The sequence below is a fragment of the Stenella coeruleoalba genome (assembly GCF_951394435.1).
Source record: "Stenella coeruleoalba genome assembly, chromosome: 12".
In the NCBI taxonomy this organism is placed as follows: domain Eukaryota; kingdom Metazoa; phylum Chordata; class Mammalia; order Artiodactyla; family Delphinidae; genus Stenella; species Stenella coeruleoalba.
Genome location: NC_137158.1, coordinates 68,751,897 through 68,770,567, shown reverse-complemented (window position 1 = coordinate 68,770,567; position 18,671 = coordinate 68,751,897). Strand labels below are relative to the sequence as shown.

The following is an 18,671-nucleotide window of genomic DNA, read 5'->3' as shown; positions in this document are numbered from 1 at the left end:
AAAATACAGTTTTTTAAAGTTTGCCTTTTGAATATTTTCACGCTTTAAGTTATACCTGCACTGAGACAATATATTCACACGTGGTTGGACACAGGCAAAATTAAATAACCATTTTCAACGAATTTGATACATTTGTTATTCATATAGCTCAAATAGTAAAAGTCAAGTACCTACTTTTGTAAATATAATGTTTGCCTATATTTACAGCTGCTGGAAATTTAACTCTGATAGTATATCCATAAGAATGCCAGTACTTTATGGGTATTTTTAAGTGCTGGGTATTGTTCTGAGTGATTTACGTGTGGTATCTCATCTAACACTTAACAACCTTCTCACATAAGAACTATCGTTAACCCCATTTTATAATGAAGAAGCAGATGTTAGTAGCATTAGTAATTTAACTAAGGTCTCACAGCTGGTGGGTATGTTAGACTTGAGACCCAGTTCTCTTCCAGAGTCCATGGACTTCATCATCCTGACACAATCTTCGTGGGGTCATCTGTGACCCTGAGCAGTCAGGAGCAGAATACTTTTTATTTTGAGAGAGTGAGACAGAAAATTGCAACCCAGGTGAAAGACTGTACACCTTTCCTTGGTGTCAGGCCTTCTTCAAATTCATGGAGGTAGATCTAGGAAGTGGGAAACACCAGCCCAGGTGTTTTAATCATAGTATTTGTATAATGCCTTTGATAGCAAAGAACAGAGAACCTGACCCAACTCTCTACAACAAAAATGGAAACGTTATTGGCTCATGAACCTCAACGGTCCAGGGGTCGTGTGCTTTCAGGCTAGGCTTGATCCAGAGACTTGTGAAGCCTTCAGGATATGGTTTCTTCTGTTGGGATTTTTTAACTGTGTCTCCTCTGTGTATCAGATTTGTCATTAGGCTCGCTCCCCTCATGGTAGCAGCAATGACAGACGAGATCCCTGACTTCCTCTCCTCACCACACAAATCGAAGGAAGAGACAATTTCTTGTGGCTTTTCAGGATGAAAATCTTTTGACAGGCACTACCTGCTATTACCTAGAAGCTCAATTCATAATTACTTATAACACTCTTCTTAACATAATATCACCACATTAGAAACAAAGGGAAGGATTTATTTAGTTAGTTAGTTAGTTTTTGGCCCTGTTGGGTCTACGTTGCTGTGCGCGGGCTTTCTTTAGTTGCCGTGAGCAGGGGCTACTCTTCGATGCGGTGCATGGGCTTCTCATTGTGGTGGCTTCTCTTGTTGCGGAGCACGGGCTCTAGGCATGCGGGCTTCAGTAGTTGCAGCACGCGGGCTCAGTAGTTGTGGCGCACGGGCCTAGTTGCTCCGTGGCATGTGGGATCTTCCTGGACCAGGGATCAAACCCATGTCCCCTGCATTGGCAGGCAGATTCTTAACCACCGTGCCACCAGGGAAGTCCAGGGAAGGATTTTTGAGGCACATATATGGTATTTGGTATTTGGGCGTACCAAACACATATGTACACAATGGGAAAACTGCTATTCCAGAAAAATAGCCCTTTGTTTACAATTTCGGATGACATTGTCTCCATTCCCTGTCTAGATGATTTGTGCCAGTTTTCGCTTAAAGTCCTAATTTCTGTCTCCTTGAAGAAAGTATTTCAAATGTATTGCTTTTTGATGAGTTACAAGTATTTTCTTTGTTCCATGCAGGAAAGGGCTGTGAAACAATTTATAACTAAATATTTCAGTTCGATGTTTGGATTCACTTGTGTAGGTCAAGTTTAATTAATGCCTAATGAAACTAAAAATACCAATTTCCCATCCAGAACTTCGAAGTGTAACTATTTTACACTCTACCCTTATTTTGTATCTCATGGAAATTAAATCACATAGCAATATAGTCACTTGAAAATTTCTCTGAGATGTTTTTGTCAGAGAAAATAAGCTAACAAGAATATGGAAACCCTCCATTTATAGTAAACCCTTGGTGAGGAGGTACTATTTATAAATATTTTCCATATGATGTGCTTGTATTTTTTGGTTCTGAGTACTATGTCCGTATTATTTCTTTTCTCTTGCTTTTTTTCTTATGAGTAAGGAGTTCCACTCTCTGTGCCCCTTTCTCCATGAGGAGAAAAGAAAGGAAGATCTATTTTATGAAACAAGTCATGGTAGCAGGGAATAAAAGAAGGTTTTCCACAGGCTTATTTATTGCACTGTTTCTGCCCTCTTGTTCACACATCTTCAGGTTCTGAAAAATGGATTTTATTGTTAACAGATCTGAAGAGAAGGGACCGTGATAGTCAAAAGGGCCATGGTCCAAATATAGAAAAACATTAAGGGTGAATATGCCATGTGTCTGCAAACGCAGAGCCCTGTCCTTTTTATGGACTACATATCACTAAGCAGATGTGAATATTTCAGGGTTTTCAAGGGTATCAGTGACTCCCTACAATTAAAAACACTAGTGATCCTAGTGTTTTTTTCATGTGTCCCCTCCCATTTACTAAACTAAAGGTTGATGCTTACTGTAGACTGTGCCTGTAGGCAGGCACAGCTGAAATAATGCCGTTTTTAGCTTCTGGGGTGAAGATGTCACAGGGCCTGCACTAAGACGAGCCGTAAACCTCCTTTCACTGACGCATCTTCCCACCACAGCCCAGCAGGGCTCACGTGTCTACAGCCTTTCCAGCCTTTGCAGGTCCTTGTCAATGGAATCTCACTGTTGGGTGTATGCTGAAGTCATTTCTCATTAATGCATAAAATGAATATAAGTTTATTGTTGGTAGATGCGTACAGAAGGTTTTGGCTGACCTTGCTTAACCATCGAGTAGTCACATTATTATGTAGAAAGCTTTCTGACGGGTTACTGTGTGTTGATAGAACTTGGTCAGGGCCATCAGGGAAGTAGGAAGTATTAGTTAAGTCTCAGGCCTTTTAATTTCTTCTGTTTTTGTTTCTTCACCAACAAAACTGATTTGCCCATGAGTATCAACAACATTAATATCTACTATTCGGTGACTTAAAATTTTCATGTCACCGACTTTCACGTCCTCTCAATTTTTGACTCACCAACTGAGCGGTAGAAAAATGGGGCCGGCACCTTTATTATTCCCATTTTGTATATGAGGAAATTTAAGCTCAGAGAAGGTAAGGGAACCACACCCAAGGTCAGTCCATGGCGGAGGGGATCTTAAACCTATGTCTCCTGCCCACGAATCCCATACATGCTCTCTTAAAACTGGTTTATAGGATCTTCTGTGGTCCACGGAAGTAGCCTTGGGCTAGGAGACAGGAGGCCAGGTTTCTGCTCACTGATTTGAGAGATTGCTTTGAGAATTGCTTAACCTTTCTAAACCTCAATTTCTGCATGCTCTTCTCACCGTATAAGGAAATTATGAAGATGAAATGATAAGCTGTGAAAAATAAAATAATGTACATACTCAAGGCATTATTAAAACATTTTCTTCCCTATATTGCTAGTTATCAATTAAAAGAAATATTATAATCTACTTGTACACCCATGTTAAAACCAGAGAGCAGATGCTGCAGTAAAATTAGTTCTGGCACCTAGTCCAAGGCCTTTAATGAAATCAGAGCAAGCCTGATAAATTAGACAATACGATAAAATAGTTAATTTTGTAATCTTCTTAGTGTTTTTATTTGCTTAATTGTTTTTGCTTATTTTTCTCTACTTTTGTTTGTTTTGATGAGAATCTGTGCTAATGAAGAATTCTTAATAAAATTTCTAAACAAGTTATTTTCCCTTCAGTGATATATCAGGGAGAATGAAAGTGAGATTCCAAATAACATCAGTATACGTGGAGTCAATGAATAATGTGTGAATTAAGACCATTTGTAGCCCTGCAGGTTTTGGCAAACGGCTTTAAAGCTGAAACAAAAGCATATTTTTCAAATTTATTATAATTTTTTTCAGGGTGAAGTATTGCTGGTTGCATTATTTAAATTGTGTTCCTCAATCGTTTAAATAAATGTGAAGAATAGAGAAATCAAGCTAATATGCCCATATTGGATACTGGTCAATGTTGACTGAAACCCAAAATTATGAATCCAAACACACATTCTCCAGCATTTAGATTTATTTGAAAACAAAGAGCAAATTAAATCACATATGATGGGCTAATCAAATCCTCACTGAAAATGGCTTTTATATTCTAACTTATTGTTTAAAATTTTAGTAACATTTATGATAGACGATGCTTTTACCTTTAAAGTAGAGGTTGATTTGAGACTTGAAATGCTTTCTGATCAAATGGATTCTAAACTTGTTAAAGTACATGTGTCCAAATCTGATTTTATACCCTATGGATGTTCAACAAATAAAAAACATTCATCCAACCCTTTCAATACTCTGCACAGGATCTGCGTGTAGAATCTGCCAGTGTAAGTTATCTGTGTCCAAGAATATGTCAGATGCATTTACCACGTCTGCTGCTGAGCCTTGACAGTAGCTGGAAATTTGACCATGTCTCAAAGATAATATAATTTGACCATATTATTTCCATATTATTCATATGCAATTCCTTAGAGAAGGAAAAGTAATTAATGTTTTTCTTGAGTTGTGTTATATGTACCTTTTCTGTTGTATTTATGAAATCCTTTCTCTTCTTGGAATCAATACAGTGGAAGGCTGAAGGAAAGAAAAATACTTGGGGAGTTTCCACATTACTTTTTATATACCTGGAACCAATTAATTTTCACAGTTGTGCTGCCCAAACACTCTTGAAATATACAAATAGATTCAATTTTGGAAACAGTTCCCAGCTACATTTATTATGTCTTTGTAATATTCCTCATTATTGAGGTGTGTATGTGTATAAATTAGTGTGAGCATGAGACAGTAGAAAAGAAAGGTATGACTAGTATTTGAAGCTAGAAATGATGTTAATGATCAGAATACGTGCCAACAAGGCCTAGATACTTCCTAGAGAAAGGCCCCAGATTTAGATGTTTGCTTTCTAGCAGCCAACTTAAAAAGTGACACTACATAGGCTTAAAATGTAGTGTCTATAAAGTCAGTTTTCAGCAAAAATAAAATTCTTCTTAATACTGATACCAGAAACATTTCTCTCATCTGTCTTCACTTTAAATAGGCAATTAAAACTTGTAAATTGCACAGCTCCTTTTTAATTGCTAAATAAACTGGAATAGACACCTTGCCTTGTCCACAGTAGCAAGCAATGCATATTTTCATTACCATTGAATTTGGAAACCAAAACGTGGCATAGAACCATCATCAATTTTCTTTGATGAATTATTGATTAAAACACTGAAACAAATCATCGCAATCACTAACAATACCATAAAAGTGAATATTCAGGCCATCAATAAATATTTCCTTAATGTTAATAGAATAAAGCACAGCATGACTATTGCAATGTTCTGCTTTAGGTAGTAATATAGAATTATGAGATACGATATCTGTAGTTATTGTATTCTCTTCCTCGCAGGATTCCCCCTTAATCTTACTATCTTTTAAAAATTAATTTATTGAGTACCTACTGTGACAGACATCCAGTTACAACAACCCTGATTGGGAGGAATTATTGTTTTCATTTTCTGAGAGAAGAAAGAAGGATCAAAAAGGTTAAATAAATTGTCCAAGATTACACAGCTACAAGATATTAGAACTAGCACAGGGGTAGGAATTTCCTGAATCAAAATGCAGTATTCTTTTCATTGCACATTTTCTTCCTCATCACAGCAACTTTATGTACTTTTGTAAAACTGTGTTAAATTATTGTATTAGTCTGCTCAATTTGCCATGACAAAATACGACCGACTGGATGGCTTAAACAGCAAATTAATTTCTCACATTTTGTAGGCTTGAAGTCCAAGATCAAGGTGTCGGCAAGGTAGGTTTCATTCTGAGATCTTTTCTTGGCTTGTAGACGGCCACCATCTCACTGAGCATTCACACATGACCTCTTCCTTGTGTGTATGCAGAGAGAAAAACTGAGAGAGAACTTTCTGATGTCTCTTCTTATAAAGACACTTCAGTGTGGGAGGATATAAGCCCACTCTTATAAGCCCACTCTTTTTTTTTTTTTTTTTTGCAGTACGCGGGCCTCCCACTGTTGTGGCCTCTCCCGTTGCGGAGCACAGGCTCCAGACGCGCAGGCTCAGCGGCCATGACTCACGGGGCCCAGCCGCTCCGCGGCATGTGGGATCCTCCCGGACCTGGGCACGAACCCATATCCCCTGCATCGGCAGGCGGACTCTCAACCACTGCGCCACCAGGGAAGCCCTATAAGCCCACTCTTATATGACCTCATTTAATCTTAACTACTTCCTTAAAAGCCCCATCTTCAACTGTAGCCACACTGGGGACTAGGGCACCAGCACGTGAATTTGGGGGAGATGTGAACATTCAGTCTCTAACAGTTATCAATTAATGAGAAAATTTCATTAAGGAAGTGCGACCAGGCATCCCTTCCTCCTTCCTGTGCCCCTTGTGCATGATGATCTCAACCTAGACTCAGGGTCTTAACTTAGTACCAAGGCAGCTTGACTGAGTCATGGTCATCCAGTGCAGTTGCTTCACATTCTAGGTTGGCTCTACACCCTGGTACCATTTGGAATTGGAGTGACCAAGGGCCCGGCAAAGTCTCTGAGAGCAGTTATAACCCATAATAATAACAACGATAATATTTGCACAATTGCCACGTGCCAGACACTCTACTAATTGCTTTGGGTTCATTGAATTCAGTGGGTCTCATTGAATTCTCACAATTAAATGAGGTTGTTAGGTGATATTTGATATTATTACTTTCCTTTGTGCTAAGATTTTCATGGTCACATATCTAGTAGATGCTTAATTCATGATTTATTTGAACCTAGACAGTCTGATTGCTGTCTTAAATACTACCCCCTTCTGCCCTACTAGTTAGCGAGTAGACCAGCATCTTGATAGTCAGTGAGGTAAATGTACGCTAAGACTGCAAAAGTAAAAATATTCATGATCAATGCCAAGTGATGACTTTTTATATCACGAGGGCCATTGATGTCAGCATTGCCTTACTCGTCTTGACCACCATTCAGGGCAGAGACAAAAGTTTGTGGCTATGTTGCCTCCATGCTTCAAGTTCTAATCCAGGAACAATCTTTTCCCCTGGTTTTCAGTGACCTTCACATTTACATATTTGACATAAGTATACATAGAATCAGCTCAGACCTCACAGGGATTTAGCAGTTAAAATGACCACTCCAATCAGTAAGGAGACAGGAAAGAAAGAGTGAGAAATTGGAGAGAACAAGTTAAATTAATATTTTATTGTTTACATCTTGGGTAAAGAGATTTAAGCCTAACTCTTAATTACTTACTTTAGTTACTGTGTTGAGATGAGATTCTTAACAAAAGGTAGAGTGATTGGATGTTTAAACTTATTATTTGGTAAAAAAAAATACATATATATATTTTTTTTTTTCCTACCTAAACTTCTAAATAACAAATAACCTCTCTGCACCTTTCAACATTTGCAAAAAATTTCTCTTTGTGTTTGGTAGCTGAAAAAGTGCCAGAAATTCTAAAATTAACCCTTTTTGAGGTTTTGGGATGCTCAACTTTCATGAAGTCCACTTAGGTCAGTCACTTACGTCAGTCACTTAGTCCTGAGGGGTTTCCATGTCCTCAATTGTTGCACATGGTGGTGGACTTACCAAGATCCCATCTGTGTTCGATGTCTGAGGGTTTATGAAGCTCTTTTTCAGTCGTTAAGAAGAGTGTTTTCTCAGGTGCTGGGCACACACACGTGGCATATTCACACTCATTCATTATTTCATTCATTTATTCATATTTATTTATTCATCCATTCACTCAACTGACAAATATCTATTGACTTCCTACTCTGCCAGCCAGTGTCCTATATCCTGTGGGACATTCAAATGACTTTTTTAACCTTCAGTATATTTCATATGTGGTTGAATATATGTAGTTAATTCAATAAGGTAAGGAATCTGTATCCAGATATTAACTAACAGTTTGATCTTTTAAACTCTACAACATTTCTACGATCAGTATAGATAAGTTTTCATGTTTATAGTAGAAGATCGCCACAGCTGTTCTTTTAAAGAAACAGTAAAAAAAAAAAAAGAGTATATAAAGTTTTTTAAATTGTTTTAAATCTACTATTGATAGATAGTGGCTTATATAGTTCATCATCTTCAGAGTTTTACTGAAAAATAAAAGATAAATTTATATATTTTATTGTATTATTAGATATAATTACGTTATTTAGATATATTTATCAACTTAGATGAGTTTTACATATATTCTGGTGTAAAATATTCTTTTAAATAGCCTAATAAGAAATAGTATTCTTCCTAAGCCTGTTAAATGCATTAAGTACTCGGGGAAAATAGCTGTTTAGACTCATCAAGCCCCTCAGCAACTCTAGCTCCCTCACACCCATCAGATGACCAGCCTTCTACTTTTCTGAGCAGATTAAGAACATCTTAAGGGGAATTCTCAGTTTCTTTTCTATCTAAAAGGTCATCTTGCTTCATTATTCCTTCCTCTCCTCCAGTCTAAAACAGAAGTTTTCATTCTTTCTTCTGAAACCGATCCTTTAATTTATGCCTTTGAGTTCCCTTTTCTTTCCTACTTTTCCAAGAGTTTATTCCCTAATGATCTTATCACTTGTATCTTTTCCCCCTTAGCTTCAAGCCTTCTTTATCTTTTTTTAAAATAAATTTATTTATTTTTATTTTTGGCTGTGTTGGGTCTTTGTTGCTGTGCGTGGGCTTTCTCTAGTTGCGGCGAGCAGGGGCTACTGTTCGCTGTGGTGCACAGGCTGCTCACTGCGGTGGCTTCTCTTGTTGCAGAGCACGGGCTCTAGAGCGCAGGCTCAGTAGTTGTGGTGCACGGGCTTAGTTGCTCCGTGGCATGTGGGATCTTCCCGGACCAGGGCTTGAACCCGTGTGCCCTGCATTGGCAGGTGGATTCTCAACAACTGCGCCACCAGGGAAATCCCAAGCCTTCTTTATCTTAAAGCAAATTTCGTCTCAATCATGTTTCTTTTTCAGGTAACACATTTGTAATTTGCCCAAGAAGGGATGGAAAGAGATGAGATATGTGTGAACTTTCTAAAATGTCTGATTATGGCAGTCTCTGATGGCAATCACTGTCTACCAAATGAAGTTCCCTTACCATCTGTCACCACCTTTCCTTCTCAGCCCTCACTCCCATTACCTCAATATGCCAAATGTTCTAGTCACACCGGCTATTTCTTCAGCATCCCCTGCTCTTCTCTGTTGCACAGTGATATGTTCATATTAAATGCCTTTCCTCTGCATCTCTACTTACCAAATCCTAGCATTCTTTTAAGACCTAAGAGAGTGTAGCATGCCCAGTCTCTTGTTTCTCTACTCCCATAATATCATTTTATGCCTCTGTAGCTTTTACAACTTGTTGTTTATATGGTTTTCTCACACACTGGACAGCAAGCTCTTTGAAAAAAAGATTCTTGTCTTATTTATCTTTGAATTCCACACGTGTACATTATTTTGAATTCATACTTGGTGTCATTGAAATGGATATAAATTATTAGATGGATAACTGAGACAATAATATCTAGATTCAAACTCAAAGTAATATGAAATTTGATTTCCAATAATATTTTATTTCATTACATTAGTATATATAAGCTTTGGAAAAAATATCATTTGACTGAGTGAATGAGCCAGTAGATGAAATTCTGGAACTGTCTGACAGAGTTTGCCTATTAGGATATTATAAACACCTGCTTGAAACTTGAGCATTTTTCTAGCCTTAAACTTTGTAGGTGATGACATACTCCAAGATGAGGCTGAAAATATAAATGCCATCCAGAGTTTATCAAAGTGCCAGGGGAGTACCTGAATAACCACATAGCAGAGGTGATTATAAAGCTTTTCTGGTTACGTCATTTGGATGAAGCATGGCTTCCATTTGAACCACTTACCTCTGTTGAGTCCTACCTGGTTGTTCAAACCCCTCTTGAGCATGTGCTTTCTTAAACTCTGTTAATAACTGATATTCAGATTATTTGTTGTTTTCTAACTTTATGTCCATTTCTAAACTCTTGAGGTTTGGTACCCTGTCGTTTATTTAGCCTGTTGCCTCACCAATCCTTGGACAGTGTGTAATCAAGATTTGAGGTTGGGGCTTCCCTGGGGGCGCAGTGGTTGAGAGTCCGCCTGCTGATGCAGGGGACACGGGTTCGTGCCCCGGTCCGGGAAGATCCCACATGCCGCGGAGCGGCTGGGCCCGTGAGCCATGGCTGCTGAGCCTGCGCGTGCGGAGCCTGTGCTCCGCAACGGGAGAGGCCACAACAGTGAGAGGCCCACGTACCGCAAAAAAGAAAAAAAAAAAATGTGAGGTTCTACACCTCTACACTGGCGCATGAGTCAATTTCCCCATTCCCTGTAAAGCTTTTCAAGAGAAGAGACAGAATTGATTATTTCAGCAGCTCCGTTCCTAACAGTGGATAGGGCCCATCTGATTAGATTACACGAAATGCCATAGGCCTTGCCGTGATTTCTTTTTGAAGGATCTTTATTGTATCGTGGACCTAGGGGAGGGAGACTGAAAGCACTTTTTTTCATTACATCTGAGAATCAGCTGTAGCATGAAATATTGGAATGGAATTCAAGTTTTCAGCTGTGCTTTCATTACTTTTGGTATTATTTCCATTGATGTGGGAGGCTCTCCCCTAAGAGATGGATTTTCCTTCAGGCAAGGTCAGCCTGTTTTATGCATACTCAAGAATATAATGCATATTTTATCATTTGATTTCTTCATTCTCTTTGTTTACATACTCCAGAGTTAACATTGGCTTTTCTGTATGCTAATCTTGGCACGTCCAGGAGTAAAAGGAGAATTGGAGAAAGAGTTATGACCTTATTTAAGTATACTGAAATAGTAACCAACTAGTAGCCATAAGTGCCATAAAAGATAAAACTGGAGGAAACAATACCTTGGAGTTATGACTTTGTTATGTCATATTTCTCATTAGAGTATAGTAGTCAAATAGTCCTCCTTTGGTTTTATCCTCCAAATATCAAGTTAAAGAATAAATATTTAAGATAGCTTGGCAAGAAGGAGTTATTTACCTGCCATAATGTTATTAAGAGATAGAATAGAGGGAATTGAAAGGAAGGGAAAGAAAAATGAAAGTGAGAATATAAAAATAAAATGTATCACACATGAGAAAACAAAAACATTTTTTTTAATTATACAAAACATCTAATTGGCCCTGTTCTTTTGCAAAAGCAAGTCAGCAAACACCATTCTGCAAGAGAAGTAGTACCTGTGGAGATGGGGTACCATATGTCTATAGGCCTTGTTGGTGAAATTTTGATTTTATGAACCGAAGGGCTTACCTCCATTGACTGTCGATGAAAGAGCTGTCCTTGCTTTGGGAATAAAAATTGATAAACAGTTTAATGGAACATTGGTTTTTAGCTACTGTTATTTTCTTTTCATTTGACTGATTACCTTCAAGGTATGGATGATAAATGTCTTTACTCATTCTAAGTTCAATTTTATTTATTCTTCATTTTTTTATTCCTTTATTCATTCAGTCAGTTTCTGCAATGGGGCCAGATTAATAAACTTTAAATAAGATAGTAATATGGATAATGGAAAATAGTTGACTTGAAAGGTTGAAGACCTAAGCTATAGCCCAGACTCATCCATAACCACCTATGAGTGCTTAAGCAAGTATTTTAACTTATCTGGTTCTCAGCTTTTTTTCCCCTATTATTTGGCTGATGGATTCAATGATTTCTAAAATCTTTCACAATACTAAATACTCCCTATATGATTTAGAATAAGCTCAACAAGTAATTGTGATAGAAGTGGATGGTTATATATTAGCTCCTAAAATAAATTAGTCTGATGTCAAATATGTGGTCAGGGAAAAAAAAAATCTCAGTTACAACCCTGATCTTAGAAAACTTGACATGTGTTTAAGAATACACGTGGGGGAGAAGTTCGCATTGCCAGTACCAGACAATCACAGTCCAGATGCAGAGTACGGAGCAGAGAGCACTATACGATCCTGAATCATCAAAGAAAGATTAAATTATGTTCAGGAAACTATAATTAACTCAAGGAGAAGGCTAATGTACTTTGGAAAATAATCACTAGCAGATGTTAAAACAAAAATTATTTCTCTGTCGGCTTTACCTAACCATAAGGTTGTATTAACTAGAACATTCACCTTATTCCTAAGCTTCCCCATGAACCAACCTTTCACCACACTAAAATAAAGTGTATGCAACTCAGGAATGATAGTCTTATGTTTTTATTTCATCTGATAAATGTATTTATCTCTAAATCTAACACTGAGAACTGTGGGCTTTTGTATATTAGCACACATAGTTTTCTTTAAAGACTTACTCAGTATCAGTGCCTCTCTAAAGCCTTTTCTACTTCTTTTGGTAGGGTTGGCCACTTCCTTGTTTGTGCTCCCCCTGTACTGCATTTATATTTTTCTCAAAGCACCTAAAACACTTTGTTGCACTTATTTGTTCACAAATGTTTCCCTTCTAGGCTCTGAGCTCTTAAATATAGAGCTTGCCTTTTCCATTTTTGTATTTTGTAAACTTAGCTCATTTTCTGACAAATATGGACATTCTATAAGTTTCTAAAAGTATCATAAAATAGTCAGAAACCCTAGTTAAGGAGGCTTAAGTTACAATCACTAATTCACTTGTACCTACTTTTTTGTGCTTTTAGTAGTTCTAATTTACGCAGTGCTTTTATTTTGTATCTTTTCTGTGCTCCAGCACTGAGGACCTGCTGAGAAGTGGCAATAGACCAAAGGTAGCTCTAAGATCATTTTTACGGCAGTTTCCAGAACTGGAACCCTAAACAAAATGGCAGAGTAGGCGAATTTTGACTCAGTTTGCCCCATCCTCCTCTTGTGAAAACTCCTTTTTCCCAGACACACTTTTGACTTTTCAAAGCCTTCTACTTAGTTGTCCCAGCAATGAATTGCCCCATGCTCCCAGATTAACACTCTTTCCCATTCCTACTTGTATCTCTTTAACCCTTTTTCATCTTCTTTACATTCCGAACTCAATCCCAACATTTACCTTCATATCATAAATGTTTCTAAAGATCTGAGCTTATAATCAAATCATCATACTGATCAGGGTTTGTGTGCGTGTGTTGTGTGTGTGTGTATGTGTTTGTGTGTATCTTCCCAGCCTATAACTGCCTTCTCTACCACCTCCTAAGTGCCTCTTACCTTGCCCCTCCAGATACTCCAGGTGGAACAGTGACCCCATTTAGAGTCTTTTTTTGTAGCAGGGAAAAGTTGCCTCTTTTGGTACACTTTGATAAAGTGTATCTTTTTTTCTTTTTTTAAAATTTTTATTTATTTTTATTTTTGGCTGTGTTGGGTCTTCATTGCTGCGTGTGGGCTTTCTCTATTTGCAGAGATCTTCGTTGTGGTGCATGGGCTTCCCATTGCGGTGGCTTCTCTTGTTGTGGAGCACAGGCTCTAGGTGCGCAGGCTTCAGTAGTTGTGGCTCGTTGGCTCTAGAGCGCAGGCTCAGTAGTTGTGGCGCACGGGCTTAGTTGCTCCGTGGCATGTGGGATCTTCCCGGACCAAGGTTCGAACCCGTGTCCCCTGCATTGGCAGGCAGATTCTTAACCACTGCGCCACCAGGGAAGCCCTGATAAAGTGTGTCTTGAGCGTGCATTTATCTTTCAGTACTCTCCTCCCATCTTTACCTAGTGCTTTTGAATCCCTTCTACTCCCTTCTATGAAAGAAGTATCTCTTCTCTAGTATATGAAGAGTGGTGTTCATTCTTTTAAACGTTCCTTTTAACTAAGAACTATAAAGATCATATCTTGTTTCCAGGTCCTATTTGCCACTTTTCCCATAGAGTTGATGCACATAATTATTACTTTTAATTGTGACAACTCTCATCTAAAGTGTAACTGGAATATCTTATTGGCTTTTCTACTGAAATTATGATCTAGTTTGTATGTGTTTAACCTCAGTAAAAGGAGTGATGAGAGGCACTTATATTTGCACGAGAAGTTTGCCAATAAAGCCTTAACCGTAGTAAACCATTAAACCATAACTTGTCTTAAAATAATTTGGAAGAATAGAGAAATGAAATGATAAAGAATCTTACCAACAATGGATATTTTTTAAAAAATCTGTCTCTGCTTATCTATCTATCTACCTATTTATCTAATCGTAGCTCAACATGACCTTTGCTTAGCTTAGTAATAATAACCTGTAAGCACCCAAGAATAAATATCTAATGCCAAGGATTATTTTTCTAAAAATGGAAAGGCTGAGAAACAATAACGCTTAAACTTTCCAAGTGTTTGTTACAAATAGTAGATGGAGTATTGGAAAATATTTTAAAGGCACTCTCCTATAAACCTGCAGACAACAGAAAAATCAGTCTTTACTTTGTTAGTAAAGTGAAGGATAATTTTCACCTCATATTTAGGAATGGATTTTAAATGACTTGGGGATATTTAACAAGATCTGTTAACACAATTTTCTGAAAACTTGTTAATTTTATTGAATATTAAAGTTTCATTGCATAGTGATTTCTTATGAATCTAAAAACCTAAAAGTAAAGTTTAAAAAAATGAAAAGTCTCTCTTTCCCTTATTCCATTGTTTAAAAAGTATGCTATATGAACTGCTGATTTCTAGGAAACATAAGCATGAGTTATAATACCAAATTCTCAAGAACTGTTTGAGGAAATATTTTTCTTTTATTTTGATGAAGAAACTGAGGCACAAAAACTCAATTAAAATTAATGCAAAAACAAATTTCTGAGATGGTTATCTCTATGTCTTTATTTTAATAGTAACAATAATTACCTCCCTTGTAGAGGCCACTACTAATTCAACTGCAACAAAATGATTTGTGCAAAATCCCCAAACTTGGTGTCACATCTTTCACGTTAATATCATTTAGATCTTTGCTTTAAAATCACACTGATTACCTGGAAGTTTCTGTGAGGTAAAATATAAGTACAACATTACGACCACCGCTTTTTTGTTCTTCAAGGGAAAACCAATCATTGAAGAGGTCATGCATAGCAATCCAGACAGCAGAAACAATTTTCAAATCCTCTGAGTGAGTGAAAAGAGGGATCTGCTAAATCTAAAATTCCAGATATATGTGCATATCATGAGACAACTATTTTCTATTTCCAGGAGCCATAGTCCTGGAGATTAAGACTGGAAAAGTAGAGTCAGAACTGGGAACACTGCCCCTGACACAGCTTGTCTGGAGGACTTACGTGCTCTCTTTTGCCTGTGGAAGCTGTTGGTAGAACTGATGGTTTCTGGGTTAGGGAATGGTTGGGTGCTTGTCTATATTTGCAGCACAGCTGGAAGGAGTGGATGTCAGTGCTAGCCTTCTGAGGATTAAGTTCTCCTTTTCTCTTTTAAGGCTTAGTTCAATGACTGTGGGACTGCCAATCATAGGTAGTCACTGAATACTGCAAGTTGTTGTTCCCTATAAATAGCTGTATCTATAGAATCTTGGCCCATTTATGTCTTGGGTGAATTCTGTTCAGAGTGCAAAATAGCTCAGTGATTTATTCTTTTTTTTTTTTTTTTTTTTTGCGGTACGCGGGCCTCTCACTGTTGTGGCCTCTCCCGTTGCAGAACACAGGCTCCGGACGCGCAGGCTTAGCAGCCACGGCTCACAGGCCCAGCCGCTGCGCGGCATGTGGGATCTTCCCGGACTGGGGCACGAACCCGTGTCCCCTGCATCGGCAGGCGGACTCTCAACCACAGTGCCACCAGGGAAGCCCTGATTTATTCTTTTTTATCTGCGAGATGCCATGCTTTACTTTAACTTAGGTCGTGTTGCTAACGTACAGTTTTGTTTTGTTTCTTTAGCATTTTAACTTGATTTTTTTTTCCAAAAGAGGTGCTCTTTGGTTTGTTAATATGGATGTGGTTAATTATCATATATATATATATATATGAAGGACCCCACCACTATTTTCTCAGTGTTTAATCAATCATGTTCTTTGTCTTTGATGAAGCTTTCAATTTTGAGAATGGTAGAGCTTGTCAAGAGTCATTTAAGTGCCAGCAAATGGTTGATTTGAGGCAAGAAGAACAAAGTTAAAAAAGAAAATAAATCTAGCTTTCGCTTAATAATTTGCCCTTTGCAGCAACAGAATCTTATCTGACCACCCACATTCATCTGGCTGCTGACGTGGTTCTTGCTTCAATTGCAGAAGCTATTTTTGCACCTTTTGTGTCTTTTGAGGAACCGAGTGGGCCTACTTGCTTATAATGATTCATGTTGCAAAGTGCACAGGGTGTCCTGAAGTGCTACTGCAGTGATGTGCAGAAAGGAGGAAAAAATGAAAGCTAACTGCTTCCTTTAAGCATTTTGAACGTTCACATGACGTGGTAGTAGATTAAGGCACATTTTAACTGTCCTGTCTTGATGCTTTAGTCCTTCCTATGAAACACAACTTGTCTGAAAGAAAGAGCAATGTTTTTAAAAATGCACAAATATACAATAGATATCTATGGATATGTAGTAATATTTTTATATGGGCCTTTTTTACCAGGAGATAAACCATCTTAAGATAGTTGACTGATTAATCTATTTGGATTAAGTAGTTTGACTGACCTTCTATGCTTTTTTTTTTTTTTGGATCAGACTTGAATAAATTAATTCTAAGTATGAGAAAGTTCCTTTCTTTGTTACTTTCCAGAGTTTGTTATGTCTCAGGATTTTACTTTGGTTGGTTTTGGCTTCCTATTTTAGAAATTAATTTTAGCACAGAACATAACATTACTGAAATAAACTATAGAAAAGAATTTTCTATGAGGTTCTTCATCCTGTGGAGTTTAGTTGCTGATGCACCAAAAGAAGTTTTGTGGGAATCTCAGCTTTAATACAGAATTGTATCGTGGATTGCAGTGGCATAATTTCTAGTTCCAATACATCGTTTTAACTCTAGCATTATTTTCCAAATTGCTTCCACGTTTGCTGTTACAGACAATTCTTTTATAATGCAAGTACTTATTCAAAAGATTTAAACTATGTGAAAAGAAAGGAAATTTTTTCTTGAAAGAAAATGTCTTCTCGAGAGATCCAGTTCCAGATTTTCTTTTCTCATGGAAGGCATTTCTATGAGTGAAGAATAAGCATGTCTGTTAAATTCACTACAAGTGTCATCATTTAAAAAATCTTCTTGTTCATCTTTTAGATTCCCAGAAGTTGTGCATGAGTTCCTGTGGAGAGAGTTGGCATCGTGGATAGCAAAGACGGTTATGATGCAGTTTTTTGATACGAGGATAACAGGTTAATAACTAAAATTTATTGTTTTATTCTATTGTTTTTACATTGAACTTGAAAAGCAGTTTTAACTTACTGCACACCAGTATGTGAATTTACTTTGTCTTCCAGTCTGGGAAGAAACAAGGTATATGCTATTTGGAGAGAAATATAGTGAAGGTTTTGTTTTGTTTTTCATAATAGTCCAGTTTTAATTATAATTTGCTTAATTGAGATAGCCTCATTTAAGAGAATTTCTTTCTGGCCCAGTTTACTTTCATGCAAAATTCTATGTAGTAAATCCTAATAACGTTTGTTATAGAATGGGGACACGTTGCACCAGAAGAGCAAAATCACAATTGTAAAAAAATTGCCAAGAAAAATTTATGACAAAATATTAAAATTAGCATGCTAGAGTCAAAATAAGTCACAAATACTCTGAACAGATATGCAAACTATACAACTATCTGCACTCATTGTAGCCAACATGGAAAAAATATAGTTCAGTTTTCCATTAGGCTTTAGATGTCAAATTAGATTTTAATGTATGTCCAATTAGAGGGTGATCATCACAATCTCTTTACTTTTCTCCAGAAGTTCTCTGAATTGTTTGGCAGGGTTTTGTATCATATACAGTATCCTCCTCATACTGGCGACTTGCTCCGTTTAGGGAGAACTAAGGTTGTTATGGGAGTTTTTACTAATAAAAGAAGCATTTATAATGAATTTGGCTCTCAGGAAGGTGCCTTTTTTTAATCATCCTGTGTAAATAAGTCAGTATTCAGCTGGGCTCTGGCACTGGTCATGGTTTTTCGGTAGACCCTTGTTTCCTTCATCCGGTACTCATATGTGGTAGTGACTTGTGGGTCCGTCAGCATTAAAGCAACGGTGCTCCGAGATGCTCATGTATTTCCTAAAATATTTTGTAGTTGATCTATGGCATTTTGAAAGCAAATATATGGAAATGGCCTCTAGCTTTTTGTCTAGTAATTGCTATCAGAAGACATATATTTTTTTACACGTGTAATACCACCTAATTCTCAACAACAAAAACCCAAATAACCATTTTAATTTGTTTGAAATGTTTTATTATTAAAACATTGGAAGCAGAGAAGTAGTGTTTGTTGCCCATCATTTTATACCATTATTATCTAGGATGTTATTATTTAATGCTCACTTGACTTTTGCCACCACTCAAGTAATGATTAATTTCCTGAGGTAAAGTTTTTTTCTGAGATAGTGTTTTTCTAAGCAAAAGGTCCCAGATTGACAGCCCTGGATACTGTAGGCCTTTATTCATCTGCAGAGCTAGGCTGCCCTTCTGCCAATCCCACCCAGCTGTTATCCTGAAGAGACCTCTGTGGAGGTCTATAAGGGAGGCTGTTTCTGTGCCTTTCCTTTCAGGGCCTGTCTGAGGAAAT

At 37.4% G+C, this 18,671-nt stretch overlaps 1 protein-coding gene across 19 annotated transcripts in view; it reads left to right on the top strand.

Annotated features, from left to right (window-relative positions):
• The window catches only part of HIVEP2 (HIVEP zinc finger 2), a 192,806-nt gene that overhangs the window by 141,736 nt on the left and 32,399 nt on the right, over window positions 1-18,671 (top strand). For all 19 annotated transcript variants that reach the window (XM_079939538.1, XM_079939530.1, XM_079939547.1 and 16 more), the window contains one exon: window positions 17,183-17,277. The gene's annotated coding sequence lies outside the window, so the exon portion shown is untranslated. The remainder of the gene's footprint in view (window positions 1-17,182; window positions 17,278-18,671) is intronic.